At 39.0% G+C, this 21586-nt stretch overlaps 1 non-coding gene across 1 annotated transcript; it reads left to right on the top strand.

The window, feature by feature from the left end:
* The first annotated feature begins 15911 nt into the window (after positions 1 to 15911).
* LOC127493799 (U6 spliceosomal RNA) lies at positions 15912 to 16018 on the top strand. Its single transcript, XR_007924343.3, has one exon. It is a non-coding gene; the product is annotated as a U6 spliceosomal RNA (small nuclear RNA).
* Positions 16019 to 21586: the final 5568 nt, after the last annotated feature.

Genomic DNA, 21586 nt, shown 5'->3' with positions numbered 1-21586 from the left:
CCCGGGGTGCAGGCGCTGCAGGCGGAGGATTAGCCAAGTGAGCTGTGGCTCCAGCCAAGAATAACCTTTTCTATGGTTTAAAAAGAATCTTTCTAGGTAAAAGACAAGATAGAGAGATATTCAAAAATTCATGGAAATGCACATTATTAAAAATATGCATCAATATCAATTTTTCTGATTTATTTATTTATTTATTGAAAGGCAGAATGATAGTGGTAGATATAGAGACCTTCCATCTCTTGGTTCACTCTGCAAATGGCTATAAAAACTGGGATTAGGCCAGGCTGAAGCCAGGAGCAAGGAACTCCTGCCGAGCTCCCCCCCCCCACCGCCATGGCAGGAATTCAAGTATTGGACCATCACCCACTGCTTCCCTAGCACATTAATAGGGCACTGTATTAGAAGTGGAGTAGATAGGACTCAAACTGGCAGTCTGATATGGGATGTTGTTGTCCCAAGCAGTGTTTTAACCCTCTGAGCTTTAATACCTGCCTGGATTTAAATCTTTGCTTTATACCAAAATAAACATTTTTGAATTCCATTTGTCCAAAAACTTTGTGAAGCACCCTTGTACAGTGTTGACATATTAGTTTATTTATTTATTTATTTATTTAACAGGTAGAGTTGTAGACAGTGAGAGAGAGAGACAGAAAGAGCTTCCTTCCATTGGTTCACTCCAAAATGGCCACTATGGCCGGCACTGTGCTGATCTGAAGCCAGGAGCCAGGTGCTTCTTCCTTGTCTCCCATGCGGGTGCAGGGGCCCAAGCACTAGGGCCACAGCAGAGAGCTGGACTGGAAGAGGAGCAACCAGATCTAGAACCCGGCACCCATATGGGATGCTGGTGCCTCAGGCGGAAGATTAACCAAGTGAGCCAGGACGCCGACCCCAATTAGCTTCTTTGACAGATGTCTGAGTACTTGAGTTTGTTGAATTTATGTTTTTGTTTGTGATATGTTTGGTATTTTATGAGTGTGTGTGTGTGTTCTTTTCATTGAATATTCATTTTTTAATTCTTAAGAATTGTTTCTTCTTAGTGCCTAACATGATTTTTCATGAAGTTGTGTGTCAGTGTAGCTTCTCAGAAACTATCAGTAACTCAATTTAGAACAAAGTAAACATGAGTTAAAATGTTTCAAAATTTTTATAACCAATTCAAGTAGGATAAAGTTCAACACTACTATGTTTTTTAAAGCACAATAATGTTGTATTATCAACTAATACCTATGTCAAAAAATATGGATGAGAAAAATACAAGCAGCCAAAATTTTATGCTCTTCTGTGTTGACATTTTATGGCATGCTTTCTTCTAACCATTGCACTGAAAAATAAAAAGCTTTTTTCTTGGTAACTTATTTGCAGCAATTCTGACCATATAAGAGATAGAGGGTAAGAATTTTCATATATCTAAGGAATCTTGGGGCCTATTGGCATAAGTTTTGGTGTTCCATTTGTAAACTGGCAACACATGATTCCAAATATGTTTTCTAGTTTTCCCATGTGAAGCTGACTTATTTTCTTCGGCATTCCAATTTCCGTAAATTAGCAATCAGTTGATCTAATAAACTCTGCGGTGTGATACTTCTGAGAGAAGGCTAATGAGAAGGGCTTAGAAGCTTCATCTTTCTCCTAAGTTGTACATTTTGAAGAAGGTCTTCTATTGGTAGCATTTTCAATGCTTGGATGCCTGCAGGGTATCTCTGAACACATTATCAGTATTTATTGAACTCCTACAGGGTGTAAAATCCTGTGTTAGGATCCTATGGTTCTTAGGAATAATATACCAAATCCCTGGTTTTGTCCAGATGGCAATTTACTGCTAAGAAAGTTGTATGTACATGTCAGTGAAAAGAAAAGTGTTGGAAGGATCAGGGTTTCATCCAAAACCTGCAGGGTCCAAATGAAACATACCTTCATTTGAAACAAGCTTCAAGATATTTCTGGATGAAACTGTGAGGTGATTACTGATATTTTTCAGAGCCCTGTTTCACACACATGAGAAGCAGAAGCAGTAGCAGCATTATAACAATGGATAATACTAATTGAATGCTTTCTGTGTTCCAAGCATGCTCTATAGTTTTTTGCATATTTTAACTCTATTATTTCTTATAACAAACCTGAGAGGTAAAAACTGTCTCCCCATTTTACATTTAATGAAGTTGAGACACTGAGAATTAAATAGCCTGCCCAAGGTCACACAGCTAGCAAGTACAAAAAAAAAAAAAAAAAAAAAAAAAAAAACCCACAATTTTATGCTAAGCATTCTGAATCCAATATCTGGATTTTTAACCTTTATTTTACACAGCTTTATGAGACTTTTGTGAGAATTAAATAAAGTTATATATACAAGCTATTTAACAATGTGCAAATCCATAACTACTCTGATTCCTTGATTGAGGATTTGCAAACGAGAAGAGTTAACTTGAAAATTAAACTTGACTTGTGACTTAACAAAGCAAAAGGCAATGAAATGTTGTTCTATTTTTTAGAGAGGGAAAGAACATATATCTGAACTTTACTGTAGGTGTTTAACTTGCAAAGTTCTTCTTGCCTCTTAGAATGCTTTCATTCTATTCCAAAATAGGTTCATGCTATACTTCAAATTATTCTGATATAAGCGAGGAGAGAGCTAGCAAGGAAAGAACTGAGGTCACCAGCCCTCTACAACAACACCTATTCCACCCAAACCACCATTTTTGTGTTGCTAAAAAGCACTATTTGCAGAATTCTGCCACTCAGAACTAACACCAACTGAAAATATCCAACATGGCTGTTGACCATGTCCCCACATTGACCTACAGCTAACTATAATAACATTACAATAAAATTTCCTCAGCTGGAACTCCTACTCCCATAATGAACCTGATGCCATGATACTTTCAAGACTTCCAAAAAAAAAAAAAAGGCAAGAAAATGGGTGGTACCCAAACTCTACCCCAAAATCACCTTCTATGAATATGCATTCCTCCAGATCATATAAAAGGATAATCATGAACCTTGTTGGCCATAGGACACTCTTGAGTGTGCCTACATTTCCTCTTGGGTGTGCACTGAACTTTGTTAATAAAACTTATTCACCCAGTAAATTTATCTATTTTATCATCCTCAAATTATTTTTTATCATCCATCAGACAACGTCTTTGGCAAGCCAGACAGGAGTGAAAGTCCACCCAGAAATCTGCTGGTGAATCTTGCTTCCAATCCTTGTCTCCCTTGTGCTTGAGAGTCTCGGTTTTTATCTGTTTTTACTTGCTTATTCACTCTGTTCTAACCCACTACAGCCTAACTCCTCTTAAACCAATCAATCGTGTTTGTTCACTCCAATAACTGTTGGAGGCAGGAAAGGCAAAAGTCAGCACCAGGCAGATAAGGCACCATCAGGTCCTTCGTGAAGAAAGCACATAAGAGTAGTTGGAATTTGCTCTCTGGCCATGCAGTGCCCACAATGTCCACAAGTTTCTATCACCATCTGGCCATGGACATTCTATATTGCCTGTCCTTTCACTTACACCTTCTGAAGATCAGCCTGTTTGCTTCTTTAAAATAAGTGCTTCACTGCGCATTTGCATCATGCTTACCAGTGCACCATTTGGTCCCCATGTGGTAAATCTCTGCAAATCTATGGTAAATAAATTCTGTTATCCTCTGACACTTGAAAACACTTTCTATCTCTGTGGGAAACCTTTGGCACATGGCCACCTTCATGTCACTTTCTCCAGCACCTATAATACCCCAATGTGTCCCCACTTACTTTAGGCTTATATTTTCCCTATCATTTGTTACAGTGTTCTCATTCTCCGTATCCATGTTAATGCCCAGAATGAGTGATCTGGATGTGGTCTTGAGATATAGCCCCAAACTTCCATAAACCAGATGCTAGATATTTCATGAGCTGTTTAATAACAGAAACAAGGCTGACAAGGAAAAAGGAATTTTAACTTGGGAAATAACCATCCAGACAACAGGCTCATATGATAGCATTCACTGCAACCATCATCCTGCAACCTCAGAGCCAGCACAAGGTACGTTCTACCATGGAGAAAAAGTTGAAGAAAAAAATGCTTCAATCCATATCTTTAGCAAAAGGAAGTTCCCTACTTGTAAAGCTGTTAAGCCTCTACCTTCAATATAAACAAGAGAGGCAATGGAAATGGGATTCCCCCAGGTTGCAAAGGAGAGCAAAGACTCCCAGTTCACTCAAATTCTTATCTGAGGACTGAAAGGAGTTCAGGAAACTAATCAACCTCTACAACCCATGTGACTATCACATTCCTGGAGACCTGGATGACCCTGGTTAGAACAGGAAAGAGTATCAATTTTCTTGAATTCACTTTATGCTGCAGCACAGTAAACTCCTACTTTAGACACCAGAATCACATATGAAATGCCAGTTCAAGTTCTAGCTACTACAGTTCTGACCCATCTTCTTACTATTATGCTTGTGAACACAGCAGAAATCAATTTAAGTACTTGGGCCCCTGCCACCCTTGTGGGAGATTTGGGTGGACTTCCCGGTTCTTGGCTTCAACCTGGCCCAGGTCTGGCTGTTGTAACCACTGAAAGAGTAACCCAGAAGATGGAAGATACAATATCTCTCTGTTTCTCTCTCTCTCTCTCTCTCTCTTTCTCTTGCTATTTCAAATAAATAAATCTCTTTAAAAATAAAATACAAGTTTTTTAATTGATGTGGAAGTAAGTGGCTCCTTACTCTGTTCTGAGTTCTCATGTAGGAGTCCTTTTATCAAAGAGTTGCACTATCAGAGGAGCTGATAGCAAGACTCATTCCTGGCAATTTACTTTGCCTTTGCTTTGTCAGATAGGAGATGACTTCAACTGCCACCAGTTTCTGTTCATGCAAGAATATCCAACTCCTTTTCTCAGCATTCATCTGCTATCTTCCTTGGGCACTTCTCTCATGTTTATTGATCCTAAATCTAAAGTTTTTATAATGATACTAATGAGTGTCAAGACAAAACCCAACTTGGAAAATCTACCTTTTTTTAAAGATTTCTTTATTTATTTTAATGGCAGAGGAACACAGTGTGTGTGTGTGTGTGTGAGAGAGAGAGAGAGAGAGAGAGAAGATAGCATCTACTGCCTCACTTACCAAATGGCTACAACAGCCAAGTCTCAATCAGGCCAAAAAAGCCAGGAGCCAGGGACTCCAATCTGATCTCCCACATGGGTTGCAGGGGCCCCAGTGCCTGGGCCATCTTCCATTGCCTTCCTAGGAACATCAACAAGAAGTTGGATAGATGATCTCCATTTAAATCCAATATGGAATATATCCTTGGGTCTGATATCAGGGCATACCCTAATAGGCTATGCATACTGCCCCTTTCAAAGTCTTTCTAAAGGGCAAGGCAAAGTTTAATCACTGAGAACAATATCCCTTAAAACCCTAAGCCAAACAGGGACTTCTCCAAACGTTTGATAAATTTCTCAACCATAGAATCCTAGTTATAAATTGGTCCTCTTGAAATACCCCCATTCTACTAATTTTAAAGCAAATTGAGGAATATAGGATGGTTCAGGACCTAAGAGTTATAAATGAAGCTGTTCTCCCACTTCATCCTACTGTACCAAATCCCTATATAATCCTAGCCCAGATAGCTGAAGGCATACCTGAAGGCATTACTTGGTTCCCATTCCTAGACCTGAAAAATATCTTCTTTTTTGTACCTGATACACATAATCCCAGTGTCTGCTCATCTTTGAATTAACTCATCCATCCTCACATATGTCTCAACACTACACCTGGTAAGTTCCTCCTCAAGGATTTAGGGATACCCTTCATTTGTTTGGCAAAAGTCCTCACCCAGGAAATTAGAGTTGAAATTGAACACTGAAGCCAATTTATAATACATAGAAGACAGCTTCATCTGAAGTTTCTCTAAGGAGGACGTGAATGAAAATACCATTCAGGTCAGATCTCTGGACGGGAAATAACCTTTCTGGGAGAATGCTGGCCCCAGGAAATTGTACAGTCTTACATAAACAAAAGAAAGCCATACAGCGTGGAGGACCATCAAAAATACACAGCTAAGGACATTGCTGGCAAAGAAGGCTTATATGAAATCTGGATTCCAGGGTTCAGATTAATATATAATACCTATATAAAGTCTTGAAGAGTCCTGACTCTGACTCACATGAAAGGACAACAAAAAAATGAGTACTTTCAAAAGATTAAAAGTGTGATGAGAATAGACCCTGTACAAAGTATTCTTTTTTAGATTTTTTAAAAATTTTTTAAACTTGTATTTAGTAAATATAAATTTCCAAAGTACTGTTTATGGATTACAATGGCTTTCCCCCCACCCTCCATAACTTCCCTCCTACCCGCAACCCTACCATCTCCTGCTCCCTCTCCCATTCCATTCACATCAAGATTCATTTTCAATTATATGTTTATACAGAAGATCAATTTAGTATATATTAAGTAAAGATTTCTTCAGTTTGTATCCACACAGAACATAAGGTGTAAAATACTGTTTGAGTACTAGTTATAGCATTAATTGACATTGAACAACACAGTAAGGACAGAGATCCTACTTGGGGAGTAAGTGCACAGTGACTCCTGTTGTTGACTTAACATACTGACACTCTTGTTTATGGGGTCAGTAACTCCCTAGGCTCTTGTCATGAGTTGCCAAGGCTATGGAAGCCTCTTGAGTTCACCAACTTTGAACTTATTTAGACAAGGTCATAGTCAAAGTGGAAGTTCTCTCCTCACTTGAGAGAAAGGTGCCTCCTTCTTTGATGGCCTATTCTTTCTACTGGGATCTCACTCACAGAGATCTTTCATTAAGGTCTTCTTTTTTTTTTTTTTTTTTTTGACCAGGGCAAGTCAACTTGAGCATATCCCAAATTGTACATCTCCTCCCTCTCTTATTCCCACTCTTATATTTAACAGGGATAACTTTTCACTTAAATTTAAACACCTAAGAGTAATTGTGTGTTAATTACAGAGTTTAACCAATAGTATTAAGTAGAACAAAAAAAAATACTAAACAGGATAAAGTATTAAGTTGTTCCTCGACAGTCAGGACAAGGGCTGATCAAGTCACTGTTTCTCATAGTGTCCATTTCACTTCAACAGGTTTCCTTTTTGGTGCTCGGTTAGTTGTCATTGATCAGGGAGAACATTTGATATTTGTCCTTTTGGGACTGGCTTACTTCACTCAGCATGATATGATGTTTTCCAGATTCCTCCATTTTGTTGCAAATGACCAGATTTCATTGTTTTTTTACTGCTATATAGTATTATATAGAGTACATGTCCCATAATTTCTTTATCCATTCTACTGTTGATGGGCATTTGGGTTGATTCCAGGTCTTAGCTATTGTGAATTGAGCTGCAATAAACAATAAGGTGCAGACTGCTTTTTTGTTTGCCAATTTAATTTCCTTTGGGTAAATTCCAAGGAGTGGGATGGCTGGGTTGTATGGTAGGGTTTTATTCAGGTTTCTGAGGAATCTCCAGACTGACTTCCATTGTGGCTTTACCAGTTTGCATTCCCACCAACAGTGGGTTAGTGTCCCTTGTTCCCCACATCCTCGCCAGCATCTGTAGATTTCTGAATGTGAGCCATTCTAACTGGGGTGAGTGAAACCTCATTGTGATTTTGATTTGCATTTCCTTGATTGCTAGTGATCCTGAACATTTTTTCATGTGTCTGTTGGCCATTTGGATTTCCTCTTTTGAAAAATGTCTACTGAGGTCCTTGGCCCATCTCTTAAGTTGGTTGTTTGTTTTGTTTTTGTGGAGTTTCTTGATCTCTTTGTAGAATCTGGTTATTAATCCTTTATCTTTTGCATAATTTTTTCCCATTCTGTCGGTTGTCTCTTCACTTTCCTGACTGTTTATTTGCAGTACAGAAACTTCTCAATTTGATGCAATCCCAAATGTTAATTTTGGCTTTGACTGCCTGTGTTTCCGGGGTCTTTTCCAAGAAGTCTTTGCCTGTGCCTATACCTTGCAGGGTTTTTCCAATGTTCTCTAATAATTTGATGGTGTTGGGTCATAGATTTATATCTTTAATCCATGTTCAGTGGATTTTTGTGTAAGGTGAAAAGTGACACACCCAGGTTAGGCATGGTAAATCTCTCTCTCTCTCTTTTGATTCAGAAGGGAAGTAATTCCACACAGTTGAGTGGAATTGAAGGTAGTCAGCTTCAGATCTCTGGCTCCTGTGGGTATAATATTCGTCTGCTCTTTCCCAAGGACCACACAAAGAATCTGTGCTGCCTCGGTGTGGGCTCAAATTCCCCTGCAGTCTCCCACTGGGTTGCCAAGGTTACAGAATTGTAGCATCTCTGGAGAGTACTCACATGAACTCCGTGAGTTCTCTCACCCACTGTCTCTTTTTTCACAGTCTCAGTTCATTAGCTCCACACATTCACTAGGTCCTAACCTCCTGTTATTTCATCCCCCCTCCAGAGTCAGGTTTTTCTGCTTGGCTGAGGGCAGGTGCAGCCCTGAGGTTGTGCAGCTTTTACGTATGTCCAAAATGACGCCTGTTCTTTGTCTTTTTCGCCTTTCAGAGGTGAGTGGAGAGAGAGAGAGACTCATGTCCGTATCAGTCCCTTTTTTTTCTCTCTTTCTCCTCTAGTTAGCCTGGTGAATTTTCCTCCATGGGGCTTCAAGGCTCGTTTCCTCTAGGCTCCTCCTTCTGCTTTCCCGCTGGTGTCTCGGGCTACTGAGGTTTCTACGCTGGTGCGTGGATTCTGTGGCTGGTGTCCCGAGCCGTGGGCATCCACTCCCTCCACAAATGTCCACCGTGAATCACTAGTTCCAGAAGAGTTTCCTCTGCTGTTTCTTCTGCAACTCTTCCTTGAACCTGCAGTATCTCCACTTTTATTAAACTGTCTCTTCCCGGACTATCAGTGTGCTCCCTTCCTATTCTGCCATCTTGCCAGACAAAGTATTCTTAAGTTAGACAAGCCCTTCTCCCTGAGTGTAGCTGAAAGGAAAGTAATAACCTTTGGTGTATTCACCTAAAAATTGGGTATGCTTCTGCAAACTGTGGTCTACTTTTCTAAACAGCTGGACACACTCATTGAATGCAGGATGACCTGAATGCTTGAGGACAGTTGCAGCTACACCCAACAGCTGATCTACAAGATGAGTTTCTGAAAACCATGGATGTTGAAAAGTTCACTGATGGTAATAGTTTTATGAAGCAAATGGTTAGAAAAGCAGGATATAGTATAGTAGATCTTAAGCAAGGTGTGGAGGTCCAGGAATTACCACCCAACACCTCAGTCAAAAGCCCAAACTTATCACCTTGACTAGAGCCTTAAAACTTGCATAAGGCCAGAGAGCCAACATTTACACAGACTCTAAATATGCTTTCTCATACTGCACATGTACACAGCAATTTGGAAGGAAGGAGGCTTACTGACTTCAAAATACTTCTCCATTAAACATGACTATGAGATTTTGGTTCTCATCCAGGAAATGTTGGAGCCTCTGTAAGTGGCTGGTTTTCATTGCAAAGGATAGCATAAAGTGAATAACCATACCATCAGAATATATACACTGACAGGTGGGGAAGCAAAAAAGTCTCTTCCAAGAGGTTTCAGAAATGGTTCTAATAACACAACCTTAGGACATCTGGTTTATTCTATCATGCCTGGTTCTTCTGTCAGCTGAGTTACTCTATAATTCTGTCAAGTTAGAATAGGCTGAGCAATGAGGTTACCCTAAAGGTCCCAATGGGTGGTAGAATTTAGATGATAAAATGATTCCCCCATTGGCACCTCAGTGGAAAGTTGTCAAAGAAATATACCCAAAGAAACTGTACCCATCTGAGAATAGAGGCCCTAATTCAAACAGTCAGTCATATCTTTAGGGGATAAGGACAACATACTGTTATAAAGGAAATAACTCAATCCTGCCCCCTTGGCAGCCACACCAAACCACCTCCTCTACTGTTTCTTATACAATGGAGAGGAACCTACACTGGTGGGTATTGACAGATAAGCTTCACTAACACAATGCCAGCAAATGACCACACATATTTATTAGTCCTTGTTGAAATGCTCACTGGAAGTATGGAAGCCTTTTTGATCTAGAGAGATAAGGTTCAACAAGTACCCAAAATCCTACTAAAATAAAGAATCCCATGTTTCAGGCTTCCATGGTCCTTCTATAGTGACAATGGCCCCTCCTTTGCCTCCAGAGTAACTCTGCAAATCCTTAGATAACGATAAAAAGAGTCTTAAGCAGACTCTTGTCAAATTATGTCAAGATATCTCAGAATCATATTTCAAACTATAGCCCATTTCTCTCCTTAGGATGAGGATGTCACCCAACACTGCATTGAAGTTAAGCCCTTTGAAATTTTTAAGGTGGGTCGTTTCTCATCTCTAACATTTTCTTTGATTCAGACACTCAATATCAATTAAAGTATGCAACTAATTCAAGACAAGTGCAGAAGGCTCTGACAGAACATGGAAACAAAATTTAGCAGCACAAAATTTCAAAAATCACAAAGAACCAATCTCCCCAGGAAATCTGGTTTTGCCAAAAACTTGGAGAGTTTCCCACTTCTGGCCAATTATAGCCTAAATGGAAAGAGCCCATCCAGTGCTACTTAGCACTCCTACTGTAGTTAAGGTACAGAGAATTTCTAGGTGGGTACATCTGATAATAATTAAACTTCTAGCCCTTAAATCTTCACAGGTACACCCAGAGGATAATCCTGCCTACTCTTTTGAACCAGTTAAGGACTCAAATTTTAAGGACCTCAAATTTTTCTTCAAAAGGCAAAAAAAGATAAGTAAAAGTTTTGCTTTTGCCACAAACTTCTCATCGAAGAGAGAGACATTAACATTGTTGCACTTCGAAGTGACATACTTTTTCAGATTATTTTCCTATCTTCCTTGAGTAACTGCAATTGGCAAGACAATTCCCTGGCAAACTTTTCCACTGTAATAACAAAAGGAGGAAAATCTTAATTCTTACAGAAATGATGTTGCCTTAAGACATATGCTGCCTTGGATGACTTAGCCCAGACCACTGGCTAGGGCCGGGAGCAAATACAGGATTCTGTAGATTCCTTAACTAATGTTGTCACGGATAATTGACTAGCTCTAGAATTACCCACTAGAACAGGGCAGAGTATGCACAATGATTAGTAAAACCTGTTACACTTACATTAGCAATGCTGGGCTCATCCAAAGGGATATCAAAGGAATTTAAGATCAAGCCAAGTAGCTCTAAATTTTTAGGGCAGGAAATACGTTTGTTGCCAATATCTGGAAAGTAGCAAAAAGTGTTCTCCCTTCTTTGTCATAGTTCTTACTCCTGCTCCTTTTTGGTCTGTGAATATTCAAATTTGTTTCTACCAATATCCAAAAATTTCATGTAAAGATGATGGAATGCAAAAATTCCAGCCATTACTAACAACTTCTCACAGAACTCTAGCACCTTCAGTAGAACCTCTACATAAGTTAGTGAAGAAATTTCATTCCCAGGGTAGGCAGAAATGATGCCCTAAAATAGTATAAAGAAGTATTAGGGAGGGGCTGGTGCTGTGGTGCAGCAGGTTAAAGCCCTGGACAGAAGCGCCAGCATCCTATATGGGTGCCAGTTCTATTCCTGGTTTCTCCACTTCTGATCCACCTCCCTGCTACGGCCTGGGAAAGCAATAGAAGATGGCCCAAGTCCCTGGGCCCCTGCACCACGTCAGAGACCTGGAAGAAGCTCCTGGCTCCTGGCTTCAGATCAGTGCAGCTCCTGCCGTTGCAGCCATCTGGGGAGTGAACCAGCTGATGGAAGACCTCTCTCTGTGTCTCTACCCCTTTCTCTGTAACTCTGTCTTTCAAATAAATCAAATAAATCTTAAAAAAAGAAGTACTAGGGAAAAGATAAAAGCCACTACAGTGAAAAAACAAAGAAGCCAATGAGTGTCTCCACAAACATCGAATAACAAATGCACAAATTCAAGAAATAAGAATTAGGAAAACAATATGACACCCCCAAAAGAACACAACACTTCAATACTAGATTTTGAAGATGATGAGATTGAAGAAATGCCAGAAATAGAATTTAAAATATTAATCATAGTATTACATGGATGTAATAAGAAGCAAAATCACAAGCTAATGAAATCCATACATAACCTGAAAGAAAATTTCTTGCACGAAATTGAGATCTTAAAAAGAAATCAAAGCAAATCTTGGAAATGAACAATTCAGTAGAACAAATAAAAAAATACAGTGGAAAGCCTTAACAACAGAATTTGTGAAAAGAAGAAAGAGTATCTGACTTAGAAGACAAAGCACAGAAAATTATACAGTAAGACCAAACACAACAAGAAGAAATTAGAAAACTAAAAAAACACTATTGGGAATCTACAGGATACTACCAAACAATCCAATATATGGGTTCTAGGAGTTCCTGAAGGAAGGAAAGAGAGAAAGGATTAGAAGGACTTTTGAGTGAAAAAATAACAGAAAATTCCCCCAAGAAAGAAAGGGGAGAAAGAAAGGGGTATCCACGTGCAGGAAGCACATAGAACTCCTAACATACATGACCAGAAAAGATCTTCACCATAACACATTGTAATCAAATCCTCCACAGTAAAACATAAAGTAAAGGTTCTAAAATGTGCATGAGAGAAATACTTGATTACTTGCAGAGGATCTTCGATTAGACTCACAGCGGGATTCTCATCAGAAACCCTATAGACTAGGAGAAAATGGTGAGATATATTCCAAGTCTAAAGAGAAAAAAAACAACTGTCAACCCAGAATACTATACTGCATGAATGAAGGTAAAATAAAGACCTTTTTTGACAAACAGAAACTGAAAGAATTTGTCACCTCCTGTCCAGCCCTGCAAAAGATGCGTAAGATGTGATGCATATAGAAACAAAAAACATGGTAATCACTGTGAAAAAAGGTAAAGCAAGGAAATCTCACAGTAAAATAACAAAGGAAATCCAAAGTAAAAAATAGTAGTATTTATGGAAAAATGGCATGGCACAGCAAGGTTGTTACTTATCAATAGTCACCTTGAATGTAAATGGGCTTAACTCTCCAGTTAAAAGACACAAACTGGCTAAATGGATTAAAAAACAAAACCCATCTATTTGCTGCCTACAAGAAACACATCTCACTAACAAAGATGCAGGCAGAATAAAAGTTAAAGGATGGAAAAAGATATCCCACACTAACAGAAACAAAAAAAAGAGCTGTGTAGACATCCTAATATCAGAAGAAACAGAGTTTAACATAAAAACTCTTAAAAGAGACAAAGAATGATTGATTAAGTGAACAATTCAACAGGAAGATGTAACTATTATAAATATATATGCACCTAATTACAGGGCACCTGGCTATTTAAAAGAAATATTAAGGGATGTAAAGGGAGACATAGATTCAAATACAATAGTAATTGGCAATTGCAATACCTCACTCTCTGCAATGAACAGATCAGTCAAACAGAAAATCAGCAAGGAAACAGCAGAGTTAATCAACACTATAGACCACATGGACCTAACAGATATCTACAGAACTGTTCATCCTACAGTTGCATAATAAACACTCTTCTTATCAGTGCTTGGAACCTTCTGTAGGACTGACTGCATGCTAGGCCATAAAGTAAGTCTCAGAAAATTTTAAAAAATCAAAATCATATCATGCATCTTCTTGGATCATAATGAAATGAAGCTGGAAGTCAAAACTAAGGAAACTCTAGAACATATGCAAACACATGGAGACTGAACAACATTCTCCTGAATGAACTGTGGGTAGTAAAATAGATCAAAAGAGAAATAAAAAAACTTCTGGAAACAAATGAAGACCACAACATAACATATCAATACTTATGGGATATAGCAAAAGCAGTGTTAAGAGGAAAGTTTATAGCAATTGTTGCCTATGTCAAGAAATTAGAAAGGCACCAAATAAATGAACTATCAGTGTGCCTCAAAGATCTAGAAAAACTACAGCAAACCAAACCCAAAACTAGTAGGTGAAAAGAAATAATTAAAATTAGAGAATAAATCAACAAAATTGAAACAAAAAAATACAAAAGATCAGCAAAACAAAGAGCTGGTTTTTTGAAAAAATAAACAAAATTGACACACCATGGGCCCAACTAACCAAAACAATGAGAGAGAAGACCCAAATCAAAAAAATTAGAGATGAAAAAGGAAATGCAACAACAGACACCACAGAAATAAAAGGAATAATCAGAAATTACTACGAAGAGCTTTATGCCAACAAACTGGGAGACCTAAAAAAAAAAGGATAGATTCCTGGACACATACAACCTACATTTAAAGGCATTTAAAGAACTAACTCCACTTCTTCTCAAGTTATTCAAAACAATTGAAAGGGAGGAATCCTCCCAAATTATTTCTATCAAACCAGCATCACCTTAATTCCTAAATATGGAAAAGATGAAACAGAGAAAGAGAATTACAGACAAATTTCCCTGATGTACATAGACGCAAACATCCTCAACAAAATTCTAGTCAATCAAATTCAGCAACATATCAGAAAGATCATTCACCCAGACCAAGTGGGATTTATCCCTTGTAGGCAAGGATAATTCAACACTCACAAATCAATCAATGTGATACATCACATTAACAAACTGAAGAACAGAAACATATACTTATCTCAACAGATGCAGAGAAAGAATTTGATAAAATATGCCACCCTTTCATGAAGAAATCTCTAAGCAAATTGGGAATAGAAAGTACCTTACTCAACACAATCAAGGCAATCTATGAAAAACCCATGGCCAGGGTCCTATTAAATGGGGAAAAGTTGGAAGCATTCCCACTGAGATCTGGAACAAAAATGTTCACTCTCCCATTGCTATTCAATAAAGTCCTGGAAGTTTTAGCCAGAGCCATTAGGGAAGAAAAGGAAATGAAATGGATTCAAATCCAGAAAGAGGAAGTCAAATTATTCCTATTTGTAGATGACATGATTCTATACCTAGGGATTCCAAAAGACTTTACCAAGAGACTATTGGAACTCATAGAAGAATTTAGTAAAGTATCAGGATATAAAATCAATACACAAAAATCAAAAACCTTTGTGTACACAGACAATACCATGGCTGAGAAAGAACTTCAGAGATCAATCCCACTCACAATAGTTATAAAAAAATCCAATACCTTGGAATAAATTTAACCAAGGATATCAGAGATAGCTAAGATGAGAATTACAAAGCATTAAAGAAAAAACCAGAAGATATAAAAAAATGGAAAGATCTTCCATGTTCATGGATTGGAGGAATCAGTATCATCAAAATGTCCATTCTTCCAAAAGCAATTTACAGATTCAATGCAATACCAATCAAAATACCAAAGACATTCTTTTCAGTTATAGAAAAAGGGATGCTGAAATTCATATGGAAACACAGGAGGCCTCAAATAGCTAAAGCAATCTTATACAACAAAAACTAAGCTAGAGACATTATAATACCTTATTTTATAATATGGGTATGGTGGGAAGAATCAATATATTCCTAAAGTTGTACTTATGAAATTTATAATCATTAAATAAAAGGTTTCTTTGGAGAAAAAAAAATTAAAAATGTAGTAGTAAAAGGGGCTGGTGCTGTGGTATAAGTTATGCTTCTGCCTGCAGCACAGGCATCCCATATGGTAGCTGGTCTGAGTCCCAGCTGGTCTACTTCCAATCCATCTCCCTGCAATATCCTAGGAAAGCAATGGAAGACAGACCAAGTACTTGAGACCTGCACCCACATGGGAGACCCAGAAGCAGCTCCTGGTTTCTGTCTTCAGATCAGCCCTGCTCCTGTTGTTCCTGCTATTTGGGGAATGAACCAGCAAATGGAAGATCTCTCTCTATGTCTGTCCTTCTCATGCAATTCTGCCTCTAAAATAAATAAATAAATCTTTTATAAAAAAGTAGTAGGAGTGCTCACTTTAGCAGAATGATTATTAAAATTGAAACAATACAGACAAGATAAGTCTGGTCCCTGCACAAGTATGACACATAAATTCATGAAGCATTCCATATTTTTACCAACACCACCATGTTTATTGCAGCACTGTTCACAATAGCCAAAATTTGCATTCAAGGTTTCCATCATTAGATGGCCCGATAAAGAAAATATACACGGTGGAATATAATTCAGCTATAAAAAGAATGAAGTTCTGCCATTTGCAGAAAAATGCACACAACTGAAATACATCATGGTGTATACAATAAGCCAGATCCACAAAGACAAATACTACTAGTTATCCTTATACGTAGAAGCTAAAATTTAAAAAAAGAAAAAAAAGGGACTGGCGCTGTGGCACAGAGGGTTAACGCGCTGGCCTGAAGTAACAGCATCCCATATGAGTGCCGGTTCCAGTCCCGGCAGCTTCACTTCCAAAATAGCTCTCTGCTATGGCCTGGGATAGCAGTAGAAGATAGCCTAAGTCCTTGGGCCCCTTCACCCACATGCGAGACCTGGAGGAAGTTCCTGGCTCCTGGCTTCAGATTGGCGCAGTTCCGGCCATTGCAGCCAGTTGGGGAGTGAACCATCAAATGGAAGACCTCTCTCTCTCTCTGCCTCTCCTCTCTCTGTGTAACTCTGACTCTCAAGTGAAAAATAAATAAATATTTTAAAAAAGAAAAAAGAATTGTCTGTGTTTATCAGTATTGCTGCAAATATAGTTTTGTAAAACTTTGTTTTATAACTTTGTTAAATCAATGGTTAAGAATATTATACTGGCCGGTGCCGCGGCTCACTAAGCTAATCCTCCACCTTGCGGCGCCGGCACACCGGGTTCTAGTCCCGGTCGGGGCGCCAGATTCTGTCCCGGTTGCCCCTCTTCCAGGCCAGCCCTCTGCTGTGGCCAGGGAGTGCAGTGGAGGATGGCCCAGGTGCTTGGGCCCTGCACCCCATGGGAGACCAGGAAAAGCACCTGGCTCCTGGCTCCTGCCATCGGATCAGCGCGGTGCACTGGCCGCAGTGCGCCAGCCGCGGCGGCCATTGGAGGGTGAACCAACGGCAAAAGGAAGACCTTTCTCTCTGTCTCTCTCTCTCACTGTCCACTCTGCCTGTAAAAAAAAAAAAAAAAAAAAAGAATATTATACTACTAGAGTATTAATGAGCTGTGTTTAAAATTTACTGTATTAAAGTGAAATGGTCATTTTTCTACTCAATTATTGTTTTTAACCACTGTCTACATTCCCAATAAACTAGGGTCTTTTTGTTTTTTCCTTATTAAACTTCTTATTTGGTTAAATACTAAGCCTTCTTACTATAATATAATTTTAAAATAGGTTAACTGAAAAATAAAAAAGAGTGAGAAAGAAAGAGAGATGGAAAGGGAAGAGGAAGGGAATATCATTATATCATTATGTTGTTAGAATTGTATCTACAAATCACAGTGACTCTGTTAAAAACTAATAAAAAATGTGCAATTCGGGACATGCTCAAGCTGACTTACCTCAAACAGTAGAGTTAGAAACATACCAGGGGATTCCAATTCAATCCCATCAAGGTGGCATGTACCAATGCCATCTCACTAGTCCCAGTGATCAATTTCTGTTCACAATTGATCATAATGATAGGACTAAGAACCAAGGGATCACATAAACAAGAATAGTGTCTGCAAATACTAGCTGATAGAATAAAAAAGGGAGAGAACGATCCAACATGGGAAGTGAGATACACAGCAGACCCATTGAATGGCAGATGTCCTAAACAGCACTCTGGCCTCAGAATCAGCCCTTAAGGCATGCGGATCCGGCTGAAAAGCCCATGAGAGTATTTCAAGCATGGAAAGCCAAGACACTCTGGGAAAAAAAAAATCCTAAATGAAAGATCTCTGTGAGATCCCAGTGGGAAGAATGGGTCATCAAAGAAGGAGGTACCTTTCTCTGAAGGGAGGAGAGAACTTCCACTTTGACCATGGCCTTGTCTAAATATGATCAGAGTCGGTGAACTCAGGGGGCTTCCCTAGCCTTGGCAGCTCATGACAACAGCCTAGTGTGATTACTGATGCCATAAACAAGAGTGTCAATTTGTTAAGTCAACAACAGGAGTCACTGTGCACTTACTCCTCATGTAGGATCTTTGTCCTTAGTGTGCTGTACATTGTGATTTAATGCTATAACTAGTACTCAAGCAGTATTTTTCACTTTATGTTTCTGTGTGGGAGCAAACTGTTGAAATCTTTACTTAATGTATGCTAAACTGATCTTCTGTATATAAAGAGAATCGGAAGAATCTTGATGTGAATGGAAGGGGAGAGGTAGTGGGAAAGGGGAGGGTTGCGGGTGGGAGGGACGTTATGGGGGGGAAGCCATTGTAATCCATAAACAGTACTTTGGAAGTTTATATTCATCAAATAAAAGTTAAAAAAAATTTAAATAAAGTCTTAAAAATAAATTAATTTTAAAAAATAGGAGGAGACGGACCTTCCTCTCTCAACTTCCCATAAAGATTAAAAGAGGAAAATCTCTGAGAAAGGAAAGGGTGGTTTAGGCAAGGAGGCAGTCAGAAGGAGAGACTGAAGTTCCCAGGCTCTCCCTGGAACACTTCTCTTTTACCCACCCCTTTTGTGCTGCTGAAAACTGCTGTTTCCCGGAAACAGGACCTGCCTAAAGTATCCAACATGGCTTCTCACCAAGTCCCCCCGGTGACATAAGCTTAATTTTAATAGCATTACATAAAATTCCCATAGCTTACACTCGTACTCCTATTACGCACCTGAGGACATGACACTTCTGAGACTTCCAAAAAAGGCAAGGTATTTGGCAGCACGCAAACCCTGCTCCTATTCCAAAACTCACTGGACACAGCAGCCTCTCCGTACTCCTTCTCGATGAGTACTTTACGTTTGCTAACAGTAAATCTTATTCAGTTGCTAAACTTTACCCATGTATCCTTGATTTTCTTCCTGTGTTGGAGACAAAAATAGTAAACAGCCATCTGACAACAATTCTACTGAGCATTTTGAAGGTGAAATAAGTGGTAAGGCCATTCCAAAAAAATACATAGCTGAGCTATGCAGACTTTAATATAGATTTTAGGACTGTAAGTTTTCTACAGAATATACAAAAGTAAACAGAAGTGTACTCTTTCTTTTTTTAAGATTTGTTTATTTATTTGAAAGGTAGAATTACAGAGAGGCAGAGGCAGTGAGAGAGAGAGAGAGAGAGAGAGAGAGAGAGAGAGATTGGTCTTCAATCTGCTGGTTTACTCCCAAGGTGGCTGCAACAGCCAGAGCTGGATCAATCTGAAGCCAGCAGCCAGGAGCTTCTTCCGGGTCTCCCACATGGGTGCAGGGGCCCAAGGATTTCCACCCTCCACTGCTTTCCCAGGCCATAGCAAGGAGGTGGATCAGAAGTGGAGCAGCTGGAACTCAAACCGACGTCCATATGGGATGCTGACACTGGGGAATTTATCCGTTATGCCACAGCATTGGCCCCAGTATGCTCCTTCTAAACTCATATTATGAGTTTATTCATTCAATTATGTTTATTCATTCAAATGAATGTTTTTCATTAAGTCAATCAAGATAAAGAGCTACAGTATAGCAGACAATACAAAGTCTTACAAATGCAAAGACATTTTACATTTAAATTTTACATAGCCATGAATACATTCGTAGTCTTGGTACTTGTTATAATCTTCCTCCTGCTTTGGACAATTACCTCAGGTTGGCTTGGGAACCAAATCCTATCATCTTACTCTTGGCTTATGATCTTTAGGAGAACCTGGTGCCATCACCTGGGTTCTTTCAAATGACATCCCTCTGGCCATACAATTTATACAAAGGTTGGCCCATGAATTATTCAACTAATATAATTGAATCACAGGTGTTTGTTGAGAATTCTGGGACAAAGACATTGATCCCTTCACACTAGATGGCATCTATTTTTTTTTTCTTCTCAATGTATGTCTATTTACTATACCCTTAATATGCCATTCCTACCCTGGAATTTTTTTTTATTTAGAAGTGTTTAAATTTTTTTAACTTTTATTTAATGAATATAAATTTCCAAAGTACGGCTTATGGATTACAATGGCTTCCCCCCCATAAAGTCCCTCCCACCCGCAACCCTCCCCTTTCCCATTCCCTCTCCCCTTCCATTCACATCAAGATTCATTTTCAATTCTCTTTATATACAGAAGATCAGTTTAACATACATTAAGTAAAGATTTCAACAGTTAGCTCCCACACAGAAACATAAAGTGAAAAATAATAGATGATTTTTTAAATGATGATGAAATCAGATCAGACCTATTGTCATGTTTAATCCCAGTGAGAGTCAAGTTGGGAATTGCTAATTTCTTCTTTTTTTTTTTTTTAACGGAAGATCAGTTTAGTATACATTAAGTAAAGATTTCAACAGTTTGCACCCCATAGAAACACAAAGTGAAATATACTGTTTGAGTACTCGTTATAGCATTAAGTCTCAATACACAGCACATTAAGGACAGAGATCCTACATGAGGAGTAAGTACACAGTGACTCCTGTTGTTGACTTTGCAAATTGACACTCCTGTTTATGGCATCAGTAATCTCCCTATGCACCAGTCATGAGTTTCCAAGGCTATGGAAGCCCCTTGAGTTCTCCAACTCTTATCTTGTTTAGACAAGGTCATAGTCAAAGTGGAGGTTCTCTCCTCCCTTCAGAGAAAGGTACCTCCTTCTTTGAAGACCTGTTCTTTCCACTGGGATCTCACTCACAGAGATCTTTCATTTAGGTGTTTTTTTTTTGTTTGTTTGTTTTTGTTTGTTTGTTTTGCCAGAGTGTCTTGGCTTTCCATGCCTGAAATACTCTCATGGGCTTTTCAGCCAGATTGGAATGCCTTTATGGCTGATTCTGAGGCCAGAGTGCTGTTTAGGACATCCGCCATTCTATGAGTCTGCTGAGTATCTCGCTTCCCATGTTGGATCACTCTCCCCTTTATTTATTCTATCGGTTAGTATTAGCAGGTACTAGACTTGTTTATGTGTTCCCTTTGACTCTTAGTCCTTTCATTATGATCAATTGTGAACTGAAATAGATGGCATCTATTGCATCATATAAAGATGAAGTCCCTAGAGCTTCCATAAACAATTTCCACCAGGGCCGGCGCTGTGATGCAGTAGGTAAATCCCAAATGGGCACCGGTTCTACTCCCGGCTGCCCCTCTTCCAATCCAGCTCTCTGCTGTGGCCTGGGAAAGCAGTAGAAGATGGCCCAAGTCCTTGGGCCCCTGTAGCCTCATGGGAGACCACAAAGAAACACCTGGCTCCTGGCTTCGGATCGGCGCAGCTCTGGCCATTGTGGCCATCTGGGGAGAGAACCAATGGAAGGAAGACCTTTCTCTCTGTCTCTCCCTCTCACTGTAACTCTACCTCTCCAATAAATAAATAAAATCTTAAAAAAAATTCACTGTAAGGAAAGCTAATCTTAGAATGGTGAAACCAATTATAGAGAAACCAGTGTAACCATAGGGGAAAAATTACAATAAAAAGTAGTCTTTGCTGGTCCCACTATCTTGCTAGACTAAGCCACTTCTAAAATTTGACTCCCTGAGACTTTTCAGTTATGTGTCAACCAATAAATTCTCTTTATTATTTCAGCTAGTTTGATTTGG

Source organism: Oryctolagus cuniculus, chromosome 7 (genome assembly GCF_051225735.1).
Source record: "Oryctolagus cuniculus isolate XC-2025 breed Fujian yellow rabbit chromosome 7, ASM5122573v1, whole genome shotgun sequence".
Taxonomy (NCBI): Eukaryota; Metazoa; Chordata; class Mammalia; order Lagomorpha; family Leporidae; genus Oryctolagus; species Oryctolagus cuniculus.
Note: the sequence above shows the minus strand (reverse complement) of the source record. Positions and strands in the feature narration are given on the sequence as shown.